This window comes from Amia ocellicauda, unplaced genomic scaffold (genome assembly GCF_036373705.1).
Source record: "Amia ocellicauda isolate fAmiCal2 unplaced genomic scaffold, fAmiCal2.hap1 HAP1_SCAFFOLD_26, whole genome shotgun sequence".
NCBI classification, from domain to species: domain Eukaryota; kingdom Metazoa; phylum Chordata; class Actinopteri; order Amiiformes; family Amiidae; genus Amia; species Amia ocellicauda.
Genome location: NW_027102823.1, coordinates 1,877,925 through 1,896,411, shown reverse-complemented (window position 1 = coordinate 1,896,411; position 18,487 = coordinate 1,877,925). Strand labels below are relative to the sequence as shown.

Sequence of the window (18,487 nt, the reverse complement as noted above, 5' to 3'; positions counted from 1 at the left end):
GATGAAGTTACCCAGGAGACGTAAAAAGCTTGCAGCACCTGGTATTTCTAGGAGGTCTCCCATCCAAGTACTGACCAGGCCCTGCCCCGTTTAGCTTCCGAGATCTGACGAGATCGGGCGCATTCAGGATGGTGTGGCCGCAAGCCGAGATGCCTGGCTGCATGATGTCTCTTAAAGGTTGGCGGGTATTGACGGAACTTCCAGGAAAAAAAAAAAAATAAAAAATAGAAAAATGGAGGGAAAAATATCAGTGCTGGAAAGGGTGTTGAAAGTAGCCGGGTACGTGTACAATTCTTCAATTATATCTCCTGCAGACTGAAAGAGAGTATTAAGAGCTACGATAAAGTTTCCCAGGAGACGAAAAAGCTAGCAGCACCTGGTATTTCCAGGAGGTCACCCATCCAAGTACTGACCAGGACCTGCCCCGTTTAGCTTCCGAGATCTGATGAGATTGGGCGCGTTCAGGACGGTGTGGCCGCAAGCCAAGAGGCCTGGCTGCATGATGTCTCTTAAAGGCTGACGGGTATTGACGGAACTTCCAGCAAAAAAAAAATGGATAAAGAAAAATGGAGGGAAAAATATCAGTGCAGCAATGGGTGTTGAAAGTAGCCGGGTACGTGTACAATACTTCAATTATATCTCCTCCAGACAGAAAGAGAGTATTAAGAGCTACGATGAACTCACCTAAAGGATTATTAGGAACACCATACTAATACTGTGTTTGACCCCCTTTCGCCTTCAGAACTGCTTTAATTCTACGTGGCATTGCTTCAACAAGGTGCTGAAAGCATTCTTTAGAAATGTTGGCCCATATTGATAGGATAGCATCTTGCAGTTGATGGAGATTTGTGGGATGCACATCCAGGGCACGAAGCTCCCGTTCCACCACATCCCAAAGATGCTCCATTGGGTTGAGATCTGGTGACTGTGGGGGCCAGTTTAGTACAGTGAACTCATTGTCATGTTCAAGAAACCAATTTGAAATGATTCGACCTTTGTGACATGGTGCATTATCCTGCTGGAAGTAGCCATCAGAGGATGGGTACATGGTGGTCAAAAAGGGATGGACATGGTCAGAAACAATGCTCAGGTAGGCCGTAGCATTTAAACGATGCCCAATTGGCACTAAGGGGCCTAAAGTGTGCCAAGAAGACATCCCCCACACCATTACACCACCACCACCAGCCTGCACAGTGGTAACAAGACATGATGGATCCATGTTCTCATTCTGTTTACGCCAAATTCTGACTCTACCATCTGAATGTCTCACCTCTTTTTCCTATTTGTAGTGGAGATGAGTGGTACCCGGTGGGGTCTTCTGCTGTTGTAGCCCATCCGCCTCAAGGTTGTACGTGTTGTGGCTTCACAAATGCTTTGCTGCATACCTCGTTTGTAACTAGTGGTTATTTCAGTCAAAGTTGCTCTTCTATCAGCTTGAATCAGTCGGCCCATTCTCCTCTGACCTCTTGCATCAACAAGGCATTTTCGCCCACAGGACTGCCGCATACTGGATGTTTTTCCCTTTTCACACCATTCTTTGTAAACCCTAGAAATGGTTGTGCGTGAAAATCCCAGTAACTGAGCAGATTGTGAAATACTCAGACCGGCCCGTCTGGCACCAACAACCATGCCACGCTCAAAATTGCTTAAATCACCTTTCATTCCCATTCAGACATTCAGTTTGGAGTTCAGGAGATTGTCTTGACCAGGACCACACCCCTAAATGCATTGAAGCAACTGCCATGTGATTGGTTGATTAGATAATTGCATTAATGAGAAATTGAACAGGTGTTCCTAATAATCCTTTAGGTGAGTGTATATGTATGTATGTGTATGTATGTCCAATTGCTTTGACAATACAAATGAAATGAATTGAGAGAGAGAGAGAGAGAGAGAGAGGGAGAGAGAGAGAGAGAGAGAGAGAGAGAGAGAGAGAGAGAGAGGAATATGAGCTCCTAAAAAACATTTGTTTTTATACATAAGCGGATTTAATTTGTGATTTACAAATGAATATATAGCACTATAAACATACACAGAAGACATGGAATAGAAATCCAGAAGAAAAAGTATTCAAAAAATAATAATTTTAAGAGAAACACAAAAAGAAGAAAGCAGAGAGACAGTTCAGGAAGAAAAGTCAGAAAAGAAAAGCTGAAGACAAGAATTGGAGGTAAGAGACAAATAATTAAACAAAAAAATATGTATTAATAAAATAAATAAGCATTCTCAGTAGTTGACTCAGCCAATGAAAATGCAGAGCTCCGATTTGAATAGAGTGACAGTAGGAGAGAGCCCAACTGCCACTGAGACTGATAGAAATCTATCGAACAGCAGTCTGACTGCAGAGCTGCCTTTTGAAATCCGATACCCTGAAGACATTCGCTCTGCACAGGCTAAGAAGGACTACAAACAAGCTGTGATGAGAGCATCTCCTGAGACCCTCATCCTAGACTACACCGGTAAAGGAGAAAACAGGGTCAAGAACAATCTACTGTTCTACACCGCCTTTCACAAAACCCTGTGCCAGACATACCCCAATAACAACAAGAGGGGCATTAGCAGAGGCAGGCAGATCTCAGTGCTGGTAGAGAAAGACACAGACAGTGTGATGCTCACTTTTAATGTATACCACAACGGGACCATCATGGTGCAGGGCAGCGAGAGCAGCCTGGACCAATTAGCTCTCGGCTTCCACACCTCAAAGCAGCAGACTGAGGTAGAGAAACAAGAGCCAGAGCCGGCCACCCTGCAGTCTGCCCCCAGCCACACGGAGCCAGACAGTGCCCCATCTCCCACAGACTGCCCCCCTGTCTCCCCAAAACTCTCTAGCAACATTAAAACACTAAAGGAATGCCTATCAGTGCTGGAGCTGGAGTTTGCGGAGTTCAGGGAGCAGACCTTGAGCACCCTGGCCCAGACCTCCTTGTGTGATCAGCTCCGGGATGAGATGCACAGACTAAAGATGCAGCACAAGGCTGAGATCCATGAGCTGAGAGCAGCAGTGAGAGACCTGGAGGAGCAGAGCCAAACCCTGAGGACGGAGCTGCGCAGAGCGAGGGAGGAGCTGACCTGGACACCCCAGCACAGCTAGCTGAGGAGCCTGCAGAGCCAGCTGGAGGAGCTAAGAGAGGAGCTACACATCACTGGAGCACAGAGACTGCACTGCACTGACCCCACAACACCTCCAACCCCTGACGCACCCACTGATCCACCCACACTCCCCACCACTCCTGACACACCCACTATCACCAGACCTGCCACTAATACACAACCCCCTGAAACGCCACTCCCCCAAAACACACCCGCTGCCCCCACCACTCCCGACGCAAACCCGGAGTGGCAGGTCAACGCAGAGGTGGTCATTCTGAGCGAATCCAATGGGAAGTTCCTGGTTGAGAGGCGCCTCTTCCCTGGGCGAAAAGTGAAAAAGCTTTGGTGCTCCACAGCACAGAGAGCCCTGGAGCTGCTCTCCAAGAGGAGGCTTTGCCAAGTCAAACACATCCTCATCCACACCGGCACTAACGACCTGAGTGCCCGCAGGGGCGATGTGGCCTCAGCCCTGAGACAGGTAGCAACGAAAGCCACAGAGGAATTCCCAACTGCCAAAATTTCCATCTCCACACTGCTGCCCCGCACAGACGTGCCTCTGCACATCATCCAGGCCATCAACGCAGAAGTGTCCCGAAGATGTGCCCTCCTCCCCAACGTCCACCTGGCACACCACTGAGACATCCAGCCACATCACCTGTATGACCACGTCCACCTCAACAAGACGGGTGTGAGGATCATCTCAAAGGTCCTCAAGGACACAACCCTGGGCCGAAACCCCACACACCCCCACCTCGAGACCAGGAGCAAACCCCCCAGCCCCCGGCCACATCCCCAGCCACCGGCTCCACCCCAGCCCCAGCCCCTGAGACCCCGCGGCCCCATTCCCCACCCCCCCATCCCCAGAGGGCCCGTCCAGCACAGCAGAGCGGACAGCCGGGGACCAGCACAGCCACACAGCCACGCAGCAGCGGCTTCCAGAGCCTGGAGGCCCGATGCTGCCCAGCTGGCCCAGATAAGGCAACTCCTCAGTGTCATCTGTTCCACACTGCTGAGTTAACTGAGCCTCAACACACATATATATGGTTGTGGAGATGGAGAGTAAGAAAAAATGTGATTTAATTATTCTGATATTTTGATGCAAACATAAAATCTTTGAGTGATTATTATGTATATCCATATATAATTATTAATAGTAATATAATATCAGTTGTAGACCACAAATTAAACTTTCTTATGTAGAAGAGACAAGTATAATAAAATATATTAACATGTCCTTTAAAATAAGCAGTTGGAATATGCAGGGTTTACGCTCCTCAACTTTTGGAATGAAGAGCACAGGCCCTGAACTGATCAACACTGTAAATAGTTCAGATGTTTTCATTCTTGTAGAGACTTGGTGCTGTGCAGATATGTCTATACACTGGATGGATACAATGGATACAGGGAGCTGATTGTGCCCTCCTATATAAAACCCAAAGTCAGGTGTGGCAGGGCCTCGTGGGGGATTATCGTGTGGTACAGGGAGGAGCTCCGAGCAGCCCTATGCCCAGTACAGAGAGGAGACACACACCTGTGGATGAAAATCAGAAAAGACACCCTACAAAATAACACAGATATATACCTATGTGCAATTTATATGCCACCCGCAGACTCCCCCTACTATAATGAGGAAGGCTTTCATGAGCTTCAAAACGAAATCTGCCACTTCCAGACCCTGGGCTCTGTACTGCTGTGTGGCGATCTCAATGCCAGGACTGGCAGAGAGATGGACTACATCAATACAGAGGGGAACACACACCTGTTCGGAGACTCCCCGCTGTGCCACACACACACCTCCACACTGACACAGCCACGACAGCGTGGTAAACAAGAGCAGGAAGCAGGTAGTGCGCCTATGTAAAAGCCTGGGTCTATATATCATCAATGGCAGGACCAGGGGGTACTCTCTGGGGAGATTCACATACTGCTCGGCTCTGGGCAGCAGTGTGGTGGACTACGCCATAACTGACCTGGACCCACAAGCCAACAATGCGTTTATAGTCAGACAACAATCTCCACTATCAGACCACAGCCAAATAACACTTTACCTAAAAAGATCAGCGCAGCCACAAGTCAGAGCCAAACTTCCCACAAAACTGGTCTCCCTGCCACCCAGTTAGAGATGGTCAGAGCCCAGCACAGAGAACTACACAAGAGCCCTGAATAGTGATGAGATTGAAAACATGTTAGACAGATATCAATCCTCACACTATCAAATAAACCAAAACGGAATAAACTCAGCCACCAAAACACTGAATGAAATATTTGAGAGACTGGCTTTAAAATCAAACATTAAAACAATTAAAAACCAAAATATGAAATCGTCTAAAAGAAAAAAAGAACAGTGGTGTGACCAGGAGTGTGAAACTTCTAGGAAACACCTGAGACATCTCTCCAACACTAAACACAGAGAGCCCGACAACCAGGAGGCTCGCCTCAGCTACTGCCAGGCCCTGCGGCACTACAAGCAACTCCTCAGTAAGAAAAAAGACCACTATATGGGCAGAATAAATACCCCAAAAACAAAAAATGAAATACCAATTCAAAATGGAGAAATCTGGAAAACACACTTTGAAAAACTTTACCAAAATGTTGAAAACAATCCAAAGCCAGAACAGGTTAAAATATTAAAAAACCTAAATAAATTGGAAGAAATCATTAAGAATAACCAAAATCCCTTAGATAACCCATTTACAATACAGGAACTAAAACATCAACTCAAAATCCTCAATCCCAGGAAAGCCAGCGGCCCCGACAGCATCAGCCCTGAGATGCTGAAGCACAGCAGCCCGCAGCTGCAGGAGGCTCTGCTCAAACTCTTTAACCTGGTGCTGAGAGCCGGGTGTTTCCCTGAGGTCGGGAATCAAGGATTGATCACCCCGATTTTTAAAAGTGGAGACAAATTAGACCCCAATAACTACTGGGGCAGCTGTGTGAGCAGTAACCTGGGGAAGGTGTTCTGCAGTATCATCAACGCCCAGATACTGGCCTTCCTTACCAAGCACAGTGTCCTGAATAAGAGTCAGATTGGCTTCCTACCAAAACACCGCACAACCGATCATATTTACACTCTACACACCCTCATAAATAAATATACCCAAAACAATAAAGGAAAAATATTTGCCTGTTTTGTAGACTTTAGAAAGGCATTTGACTCAATCTGGCACAAGGGATTATTTTATAAACTTCTACAGAGTGGTGTAGGGGGTAAAGTTTATGACATCATTAAATCAATGTATTCTGAAAACAAATGCGGAGTTCAAATTGGCAACTCAAGAACAGAGTTCTTCACTCAGGGGCGGGGAGTGAGACAGGGCTGCAGTCTGAGTCCAACACTGTTCAACATCTACATCATCGAGTTGGCCACAGTGTTGGAGCAGTCTGACGCCCGCAGCCTAACTCTCCATGACACAGAGATCAAGTTCCTGCTCTACGCAGACGACCTGGTGCTGCTGTCGCCCACAGAGCAGGGGCTTCAGCAGAACCTGGCGCTGCTAGAGCAGTACTGTCAGAAATGGGCCCTGGCAGTCAATCTGGACAAGACCAGAGTTATGGTTTTCCAGAAAAAAGCCCCATCTCAGGGAAACAGGTACCGCTTCACTCTGGGCAGCACTGGATTAGAGCACTGCACCAGATACAACTACCTTGGCCTGACCATCAGTGCGTCAGGGAGCTTCAGCCTGGCTATAAACGCATTAAAAGACAAGGCACGCCGGGCATTTTATGCCATAAAGACACAATTTGGGAAAACAACAATACCAATAACTATTTGGATTAAAATATTAAACTCCATCATCCAACCAATCCTGCTATATGGGAGCGAAGTGTGGGGTCCCCTCATGAACCTCAATAACAACAATTGGGACAAAAGCCCCATGGAAATATTCCACCTAGAATTTAATAAAAACATCTTACACGTACACAGAAACGCCCCCACGGCTCTGAGGCTCACAGAGCCCGAACACACAATGACCAAAACAACAACAATTGGGAAAATTGACATGTACCTGAAAAGCAAATACACAAAAGATTAGAGACATGAATTAGAATTACAAAACAAATTGGAATGCTACCGGGCCCTGAATAGAAACATTACATTGGCTGAATACTTAAAAATCCAAAATATAAAAGAGAGACAAAATCTAACTAAATACAGGCTCAGTGACCACAGCCTCGCCATTGAAAAAGGCCGCTACAGAAAATTCTGGGTTGCCAGAGAAGAGCGGCTGTGCAGCCAGTGTGACCTAGGGGAGGTCGAAACACAGGCGCATTTCCTGCTGTCCTGCCCTAAATACACAAAAATCAGGGAGACATACTTTAAAATATTAAAAATGCATATCCCTGAGTTCAGCATGATCCCCGATTGCTGCAAACTCCCCGTCCTGCTGGGAGAGGAGGAGCGCACTGCCTTCTTAGCAGCGCAATATGTATCCACCTGCCACAGCCTGCGAGACAGTGTGTAGACACCAGCCTGTGGCACTCCATTTGCAAAACAAAATAAAAACAGTGATTTTTCTGATGTCATGACACAAATTTTGATACAAACAACAAATATGGTTTATATCCTACTTAATTTTATTTCAATGTGTACTATATTTGTTCCACTGAATCTTGTATTGCAATGTTTTGTCTTGATTGATAGAACATTTGTATCTGCTTTGGCAATATTGTGATAGATCATGCCAATAAAGCACCTTTGAATTGAATTGAAATGAATTGACAGACAGACAGACACACGCACACACACACACACACACACACACAGAGCCAGCCAGCCAGACAGCCAGCCAGCTCAGCCATGACATCACGAGCCTCTCTCAGCTGACTGCTATGACATCACAGAGCACGTACATTCCGTTGCTTGCCGTCTGTCAACCACTCAGTCACTGCCAGCCAGACTGGCTGGCTGGCTGGATGGGGGGGCTGCTTGCTGCTGCTGCGTATCTTAGCAAGCTAATTTGCCTGACCGGCCTTCCTACTCCTCTGCCCACATGCCCACCTAAGCCCGATCTGCTGTTCACCTGGATCACAGCTCCGCCCCAACAAGGCAGATCCTCCCAAAAATGGTACAAACTGATCCACGTTCCCCTCCACGGTAAGCTTTAGCCCAAAATAAGGGACACATTCTGTAACAACATAACGAATGCCCACCCAACCTGTGACAAAACTGAGAAAAAAGAAAAACGCTCAGTCCTCCTGGTGGAGGGACACACAGCCAACCTGGCTGCCCAATATGTCAGCGCCTACAACAGCCTGAGGGACACAGTGACACACGAGCACCGGCTGTAAATATAATGTAAATACTCGTTTGTAATGCATGTCATTGTATTTCAGAAAGGAATCTGGAAATAGTAAACCTATTTTCTTTATTTGAATGTATTAAAGATCACATTTTATTACATTTTCTTTTTCTGTACTTCATTACATTATATTGAGATTCAAAATTCTATTATTTATTTTCCGTATGTATGTATGTATGTATTATTGTATGGAAGGAAAGTTAGAAATGATTTTCTCAAACCTGTTTTTCTCTCTTGTATACTTAAGAAAGATAAGGTCAAGCTAGAAGGTCAGGAGGCCATAAGGTAGTTTGATTTCTGTTTGTTATTTACGATGAGAACCTTGGAGACAATGTCAAACGGTATGACCTACGTGCCTGTTCCTTAAAACCATGTGTAGATCTATGAACTCTGTTCTATAATGAAATATGTTCTGCTTAGTTAGCCTTTAAGATAACATAGTAATGATTTTCTAGCATGTATGTATGTATGTATGTATGTCCAATTGCTTTGACAATACAAATGAATTGAATTGAGAGGAGAGAGAGAGAGAGAGAGAGAGAGAGAGAGAGAGAGAGAGAGAGAGAGAGAGAGAGAGAGACAGACAGACAGACAGACTGACAAACACAAACAGACACACACACACACACACACACACACACACACACAGACACACACACAGCCAGCCAGCCAGCCAGCCAGCCAGCTCAGCGATGACATCACAAGCCTCTCTCAGCTGACTGCTATGACATCACAGAGCATGAACATTCCGTTGCTTGCCGTCTGTCAACCACTCAGTCACCGCCAGCCAGACTGGCTGGCTGGCTGGATGGGGGGGCTGCTTGCTGCTGCTGTGTACCTTAGCAAGCTTATTTGCTTGACCGGCCTTCCTACTCCTCTGCCCACATGCCCACCTATGCCCGATCTGCTGTTCACCTGGATCACAGCTCCGCCCCAACAAGGCAGATCCTCCCAAAAATGGTACAAACTGATCCACGTTCCCCTCCACAGAAAGCTTTAGCCCAAAATAAGGGACACATTCTGCCCAATATGTCAGCGCCAACCACAGCCTGAGGGACACAGTGACACACGAGCACCGGCTGTAAATATAATGTAAATACTCGTTTGTAATGCATGTCATTGTATTTCAAAAAAGGAATCTGGAAATGGTATACCTATTTTCTTTATTTGTATGTATTAAAGATCACATTTTATTACATTTTCTTTTTCTGTACTTCATTACATCTTATTGTGATTCATAATTCTATTATTTATTTTCCGTGTATATGTATGTATGTATGTATTGTGACAAACCAAGGGGCAGGGTCATACATGGCAGATATGTCAGGCCAGGTCTGCTGCAAGGTGTGTACTCTAGGGTAGAATACCGACCCTAGGCAACTACACTCCCCAGAAACCCTCAGGCAGCCATTCTAGCACCTAATGTGGTCACTTGGTGTTACTTCCTCAATTATTCACCAGGTATATAAGGCGGGCCTGAGAGAGAGAGAAGTGAGAGACAATAGGGTGAGTTATCTGGAAAACAGAGGTAGCTCATAAGGAGAAAGCCAAGACTTATTTATTCCAGACTTTGTTTAAAATAGAATGATTATGTAAGATTAGTTACAACTCCAGTGTGAGTTAGGTTTTGTTTTCAGATTTGTTTTGTTTGAAGTAAACATACAGGCACAGCCCTGTATTTGCAACCTCCTCCCTGGGTCATGACTGGTTTTTACTCCTAAGAAGATCACAGAGAAGACCCGCACATGTGTACAGCCAAGGCGTTTTGTCACATTTGGTGTAGAATGCGGGCAGCACCTCATGAAACCCAGACTGGCTGAGTGAATTTTTTTATCCAAAAAAAAAAAAACTACAGGCTGTAATAGCCCAACAGGAAGCGACCAGGGTGCAGCAGGTGGCTCACCAGGATGCTATGCGGATGCATCAGGAAGCACTGCAGGTCCAGCATGATACAAATAAAATGTTTAGAGAAGAGCAGGAAAAGGTGACTAAAGAGCTGAAAGAGAGTGTTGAAGCACTTGCAACCAGGATTGGGCCACAGGGGGCTGCAACCCATTCCACTCCCCGCACCAATCACTTTCTGCAGAAAATGACAAAACAGGACGATGTTGAGGCCTTCCTTATGACCTTTGAGAGGACAGCGGAGAGAGGGATGGCCAAAAGATTCCTGGGCAGGGCTTGTGGCACCTTATCTGGCAGGGGATGCACAGAAAGCGTACTTTGATCTGGAGCTGAAGGACGCCCAGGACTATGATAAATTGAAAGCGGAGATAATGACCCGATTGGGCGTGACCACCGCAGTGAGGGCACATCGGTTTCAGCAGTGGGCCTACCAACCAGGACAACCAATCCGAACGCAGATGTTTGATCTGATCCATCTGGCCAGGAAATGGCTACAGCCAGAGGTCCATTCATCAGCCGAGGTGGTGGAGGCCATAGTCCTTGACAACTACCAACGCTGTTTGCCCAAGGACGTTCGACGCTGGGTTGGCCAGAATGAGGTGCTGTCCGCTGACACCTTGGTGGCCATTGTAGAGCGGTTCTATACAGCCGGAGCAGCAGAGCATGTACCGGAGGTTAAAAACTCGTTCCCCAGGCCATGACGAACCAGCGGACCGGGTAAGATGGTTCCAAAGTACTCTGGGAAACATGACGCGCTGGGTTGGAAGAAAAGAGCAAGACTGGGGGGGGCAAAGGTGGGGCCTAAAGCCGAGACTAAGGGTTATAGGGGGTCACCATCACAACCAATTGTCTGCTACAATTGTGACAAAGTAGGACATATTGCGGCCCACTGCCCAGGTAGAGAGGAACCAATGCAATGTAATGTGTGTGATATGGGGAAAGAGAAACCGGTATTTTATGCCTGCCCTGTTGGGACGGATGTTTTCATAGGCGGAGTACCTAATCCAAAACACATGTGTACAGTGATAGTCGATGAGAAAGAAGTGGCTGCTCTACTCGACTCTGGCAGTATGGTTACACTGGTCACAGAAAAATTAGTAGCGACCAACAAGCTGGATAGACATCAGGAGCTCAGTATCACATGCACACATGGTGACACACGCCCCTATCCCACAGCCCTTGTAAACATACAGACAGAGGCCGGGAAACTAGATTACGAAGTCGGTGTGGTACCCAACATGCCATATGATGTGATACTGGGACGATATTTTCCTAATTTTGGAAAACTAGATAGAAAACATAGTAAATTGGAAATGCACACTGAAAACTGTAAGCCAGAAGTTGCCTCGATCCCACAACTAGAGCTAAAAGTAGACCTGGTTCCAGTTGAGTCGACAGTGAAGGTTTTGGTTGGGGAAAATTAAACTGAAAACATAGGGGTGGAATGTAGTGACGTAGATGACCCTATGGAGGGTGAGGAACCCAGCACTAGCAGGGTGGGTGAGAATCCATTCATAGAGACCCCTGAAGCTGACAATGTAGAAGTGTCAGTGTTAGAGGGACTCCCCACTGATTTTGGCAGCGCACAGGTGCGAGATCTCACTCTACACTATGCTAAAGAAAATGTGAAGGTAGTAAATGGGACCCCTATGACTACTGCAGACCCGCCAACAGCTTATCCTTATTTTATGGTAAAAAATGACCTATTGTACCGTGTAAATAAGATAGGGGTGGACATTGTGGAGCAATTGCTAGTTCCCACCCCATTCAGACGAACAGTTCTCAATCTGGCACATGGGCATATCCTGGGGGGACATCTGGGGATGGACAAAACCAAGGATAGACTCCTGAGGAGGTTTTACTGGCCAGGCGTACATGCAGACGTGACAGAACATTGTAGCTCATGTCCTGAATGTCAACTACATGCTCCTAAACCAGCCTTCAGAAGCCCACTGGTCCCTTTGCCCATCATAGAGACCCCCTTTGCTAGGATAGCTATGGATGTGGTGGGACCTCTCCCGAAATCAGCCAGAGGGCATCAGTATATACTGGTTATTTTGGATTATGCCACCAGGTACCCAGAAGCCATTCCACTGCGGACCATGGCTTCAAAAGGTATTGCAAAAGAGCTAATGTTGATGTGTAGTAGGGTGGGGATACCGAGGGAGATATTAACAGATCAGGGCACACCCTTTATGTCTAAGGTTATGACCGATCTGTGTAAATTGTTGCAGGTTAAGCAGTTGAGAACATCAGTCTACCACCCACAAACAGATGGGTTGGTTGAGAGATTTAATAGGACCCTGAAGTCCATGCTAAGAAAGGTAATCGATAAGGATGGGAAAAATTGGGAATTCATGCTGCCCTACTTGATGTCTGCCATTAGGGAAGTCCCACATGCTTCCCTGGGCTTTTCGCCTTTTGAACTGTTATATGGGAGGCACCCCAGGGGGATATTAGACATAGCCCGTGAAACGTGGGAACACGAGTCCACTCCTTTCCGGAGTGTAGTCGAGCACATCAATGCTATGCAAGAGAGAATAGCCACAGTCACTCCCATTGTGAGAGAGCACCTAAGGCAGGCACAGGAACACCAACAATTCGCCTATAATCGTCAGGCTACACTGAGGGTGTTCCAGCCTGGTGATAGGGTGTTGGTGTTGGTTCCCACTGTAGAATGTAAATTTCTGGCTACGTGGATGGGACCTTATGAGATTATAGAGCGAATACGGGAAGTGAACTATAAGGTTCAGCAACCCGGCCGCCGACCCCCAGAACAAATATATCATGTCAACTTAATAAAAGCCTGGAAGGACAGGGAAGTGTTGATGTTGACTTACCCCCCTCAGCCACTAGGGACACCGAAGGTGAATATTGCAGCTGCCTTGTCACCTGACCAGTTGAAGGAGGTGAACGACTTGATAATACGTAATAGGGAAGTTTTCTCAGGCATACCGGGGCGTACCCATTTAGTCTCTCACAACATTGTGTCTCTCCCAGGAAAGAAGGTAAATATGAGGCCTTACAGGGTACCAGAAGCTCGCAGGAACACTATTAGAAATGAGGTTAAGGAAATGCTGGAGGCAGGGGTTATTGAAGAATCCCACAGTGAGTGGTCCAGCCCTATAGTCATGGTTTCCAAACCTGATGGCTCCTGGAGATTCTGTAATGATTTTAGAAAGGTTAATGAAATTTCAAAGTTTGATGCATACCCAATGCCCCGAGTAGATGAATTGTTAGAGAATATTGGGAATGCTCACTATATTTCAACTATTGACTTAGCCAAGGGCTACTGGCAGATTCCCTTGACCCCGGGTGCCAAAGAAAAAACAGCCTTTGCAACCCCAGATGGTCTGTTTCACTACACAGTGATGCCCTTTGGCCTGCATGGTGCTCCTGCCACCTTTCAAAGGTTGATGGACCACATACTTAGACCACACAGGACGTATGCGGCAGCATATTTAGATGATGTGGTCATTCACAGTCCAGATTGGGAATCACATTTGTCTCAGCTCCAAGCGGTATTGGATTCAATACATGCAGCAGGCCTGATGGCTAATCCAACCAAATGCAATTTGGGGTTGGAAGAGGCCAAATACTTGGGCTATACAGTAGGGAGGGGTATGGTGAAACGCCAAATATCCAAGGTTGAAGCCATAAACTCTTGGCCTAGGCCTGTCAATAAAAAGCAGGTTAGGGCATTTTTAGGGTTAACTGGGTATTACCGGAGGTTTATTCCCAACTATGCTACCTTAGCGGCCCCTCTGACTGATATGACTAAGGCTACAGAACCCAATATGGTTAGATGGGGTGATACAGCAAACCGGGCTTTCCGGAGCCTACAGGAGGCGCTCTGCCGCAACCCCGTTTTAATGGTACCAGACTTTCAGAAAGAATTTATAGTCCAGATGGACGCCTCTGAGGTGGGGATCGGAGTGGTTTTGTCCCAAAGAATGGGTGATCACGAACACCCGGTGTTGTTCCTTAGCAGAAAGTTGGAATCCAATGAAATAAATTATTTGGTAGTTGAAGAAGAATGTTTGGCAGTGAAGTGGGCTTTGGACAGTCTTCGATACTATTTGTTGGGCAGGCACTTCACCCTGATCACTGACCATGCCCCCCTCACTTGGATGCATCGTTCGAAAGACAGGAATGCCCGTGTGATGAGGTGGTTTTTGAGTCTCCAACATTTTCATTTCACCCTGCAGCACAGGCCAGGGAAGGCCATGGGGAATGTTGATGGGCTGTCCCGGGTGCATGCTTTTTTGCGGCTGTCGCTCGACCTATGGGGTCGCAGCTGGGGGGGAGGATGTGGGACAAACCAAGGGGCAGGGTCATACATGGCAGACATGTCAGGCCAGGTCTGCTGCAAGGTCTGCACTCTAGGGAAGAAAACCGACCCTAGACAACTACACTCCCCAGAAACCCTCAGGCAGCCTAATGTGGTCACTTGGTGCTACTTCCTCAATTATTCACCAAGTATATAAGGCGGAAAGATAGAGTCAAGCTAGAAGGTCAGGCCAGAAGCTAGTTTGATTTCTGTTTGTTATTTACGATGAGAACCTTGGAAACAATGTCAAACGGTATGACCTACGTGCCTGTTCCCTAAAACCATGTGTAGACCTATGGACTCTGTTCTATAATGATATATGTTCTGCTTAGTTAGCCTTTAAGATAACATAGTAATGACTTTCTAGCATGTATGCATGTATGTATGTATATATATATATATATATATATATATATATGTATGTATGAATGTATGTATGTCCAATTGCTTTGACAATACAAATGAATTGAATTGAGAGGGAGAGAGAGAGAGAGAGAGAGAGAGAGAGAGAGAGAGAGAGAGAGAGAGAGACAGACAGACTGAAAAACAGACAAACAGACACACACACACACACACACACACACACAGACATACACACACACACACAGAGCCAGCCAGCCAGCCAGCTCAGCGATGACATCACGAGCCTCTCTCAGCTGACTGCTATGACATCACAGAGCACGTACATTCCGTTGCTTGCCGTCTGACAACCACTCAGTCACTGCCAGCCAGACTGGCTGGCTGGCTGGATGTGGGGGATGCTTGCTGCTGCTGCGTACCTTAGCAAGCTTATTTGCTTGACCGGCCTTCCAACTCCTCTGCCCACATGCCCACCTATGCCCGATCTGCTGTTCACCTGGTCACAGCTCCGCCCCAACAAGGCAGATTCTCCCAAAAATGGTACAAACTGATCCACGTTCCCCTCCACGGAAAGCTTTAGCCCAAAATAAGGGACAAATTCTGTAACAACATAATGGATGCCCACCCAACCTGTGACAAAACTGAGAAAAAAGAAAAACGCCAGTCCTCCTGGGGGAGGGACACACAGCCACCCTGGATGCCCAATATGTCAGCGCCTACCACAGCCTGAGGGACACAGTGACACACGAGCACCGGCTGTAAATATAATGTAAATACTTGTTTGTTATGCATGTCATTGTATTTCAAAAAAGGAATCTGGAAATAGTAAACCTATTTTCTTTATTTGTATGTATTAAAGATCACATTTTTTTACATTTTCATTTTCTGTACTTCATTACATCTTATTGTGATTCATAATTCTATTATTTATTTTCCGTGTAGATGTATGTATGTATGTATGTATGTATGTATGTATATGTATGTATGTCCAATTGCTTTGACAATACAAATGAATTGAATTGAGAGAGAGAGAGAGAGAGAGAGAGAGGAATATGAGCTCCTAAAAAACATTTGTTTTTATACATAAGCGGATTTAATTTGTGATTTACAAATGAATATATAGCACTATAAACATACACAGAAGACATGGAATAGAAATTCAGAAGAAAAAGTATTCAAAAAATAATAATTTTAAGAGAAACACAAAAAGAAGAAAGCAGAGAGACAGTTCAGGAAGAAAAGTCAGAAAAGAAAAGCTGAAGACAAGAATTGGAGGTAAGAGACAAATAATTAAACAAAAAAATATGTATTCATAAAATAAATAAGCATTCTCAGTAGTTGACTCAGCCAATGAAAATGCAGAGCTCCGATTTGAATAGAGTGACAGTAGGAGAGAGCCCAACTGCCACTGAGACTGATAGAAATCTATCGAACAGCAGTCTGACTGCAGAGCTGCCTTTTGAAATCCGATACCCTGAAGACATTCGCTCTGCACAGGCTAAGAAGGACTACAAACAAGCTGTGATGAGAGCATCTCCTGAGACCCTCATCCTAGACTACACCGGTAAAGGAGAAAACAGGGTCAAGAACAATCTACTGTTCTACACCGCCTTTCACAAAACCCTGTGCCAGACATACAGCATAGGTGGAAATGTATATCTGCACAGTTTAGCTTTTATAGTTTTAGCACATGATTTTAGGATATGAAATGTGAATTGTTAGAGTGAAAATGAAAAGATGTAAATGAACTGCAGGTATTTTGAATTGAATCAATAAAGTATTTTAAAAATTGAAAAAAAAAATTGAATATCTCAGTGCTGGTAGAGAAAGACACAGACAGTGTGATGCTCACTTTTAATGTATACCACAACGGGACCATCATGGTGCAGGGCAGCGAGAGCAGCCTGGACCAATTAGCTCTCGGCTTCCACACCTCAAAGCAGCAGACTGAGGTAGAGAAACAAGAGCCAGAGCCGGCCACCCTGCAGTCTGCCCCCAGCCACACGGAGCCAGACAGTGCCCCATCTCCCACAGACTGCCCCCCTGTCTCCCCAAAACTCTCCAGCAACATTAAAACACTAAAGGAATGCCTATCAGTGCTGGAGCTGGAGTTTGCGGAGTTCAGGGAGCAGACCTTGAGCACCCTGGCCCAGACCTCCTTGTGTGATCAGCTCCGGGATGAGATGCACAGACTAAAGATGCAGCACAAGGCTGAGATCCATGAGCTGAGAGCAGCAGTGAGAGACCTGGAGGAGCAGAGCCAAACCCTGAGGACGGAGCTGCGCAGAGCGAGGGAGGAGCTGACCTGGACACCCCAGCACAGCTAGCTGAGGAGCCTGCAGAGCCAGCTGGAGGAGCTAAGAGAGGAGCTACACATCACTGGAGCACAGAGACTGCACTGCACTGACCCCACAACACCTCCAACCCCTGACGCACCCACTGATCCACCCACACTCCCCACCACTCCTGACACACCCACTATCACCAGACCTGCCACTAATACACAACCCCCTGAAACGCCACTCCCCCAAAACACACCCGCTGCCCCCACCACTCCCGACGCAAACCCGGAGTGGCAGGTCAACGCAGAGGTGGTCATTCTGAGCGAATCCAATGGGAAGTTCCTGGTTGAGAGGCGCCTCTTCCCTGGGCGAAAAGTGAAAAAGCTTTGGTGCTCCACAGCACAGAGAGCCCTGGAGCTGCTCTCCAAGAGGAGGCTTTGCCAAGTCAAACACATCCTCATCCACACCGGCACTAACGACCTGAGTGCCCGCAGGGGTGATGTGGCCTCAGCCCTGAGACAGGTAGCAACGAAAGCCACAGAGGAATTCCCAACTGCCAAAATTTCCATCTCCACACTGCTGCCCCGCACAGACGTGCCCCTGCACATCATCCAGGCCATCAACGCAGAAGTGTCCCGAAGATGTGCCCTCCTCCCCAACGTCCACCTGGCACACCACTGAGACATCCAGCCACATCACCTGTATGACCACGTCCACCTCAACAAGACGGGTGTGAGGATCATCTCAAAGGTCCTCAAGGACACAACCCTGGGCCGAAACCCCACACACCCCCACCTCGAGACCAGGAGCAAACCCCCCAGCCCCCGGCCACATCCCCAGCCACCGGCTCCACCCCAGCCCCAGCCCCTGAGACCCCGCGGCCTCATTCCCCACCCCCCCATCCCCAGAGGGCCCGTCCAGCACAGCAGAGCGGACAGCCGGGGACCAGCACAGCCACACAGCCACGCAGCAGCGGCTTCCAGAGCCTGGAGGCCCGATGCTGCCCAGCTGGCCCAGATAAGGCAACTCCTCAGTGTCATCTGTTCCACACTGCTGAGTTAACTGAGCCTCAACACACATATATATGGTTGTGGAGATGGAGAGTAAGAAAAAATGTGATTTAATTATTCTGATATTTTGATGCAAACATAAAATCTTTGAGTGATTATTATGTATATCCATATATAATTATTAATAGTAATATAATATCAGTTGTAGACCAC

The 18,487-nt window shown here is 46.8% G+C and overlaps 1 non-coding gene and 1 pseudogene across 1 annotated transcript; both read right to left on the bottom strand.

The window, feature by feature from the left end:
• Positions 1-26: 26 nt before the first annotated feature.
• Positions 27-145, bottom strand: LOC136727048 (5S ribosomal RNA). The gene has a single exon (XR_010808398.1). It is a non-coding gene; the product is annotated as a 5S ribosomal RNA (ribosomal RNA).
• A 219-nt stretch (positions 146-364) lies between these two features.
• On the bottom strand, positions 365-483 carry LOC136727079 (uncharacterized; annotated as a pseudogene).
• Positions 484-18,487: the final 18,004 nt, after the last annotated feature.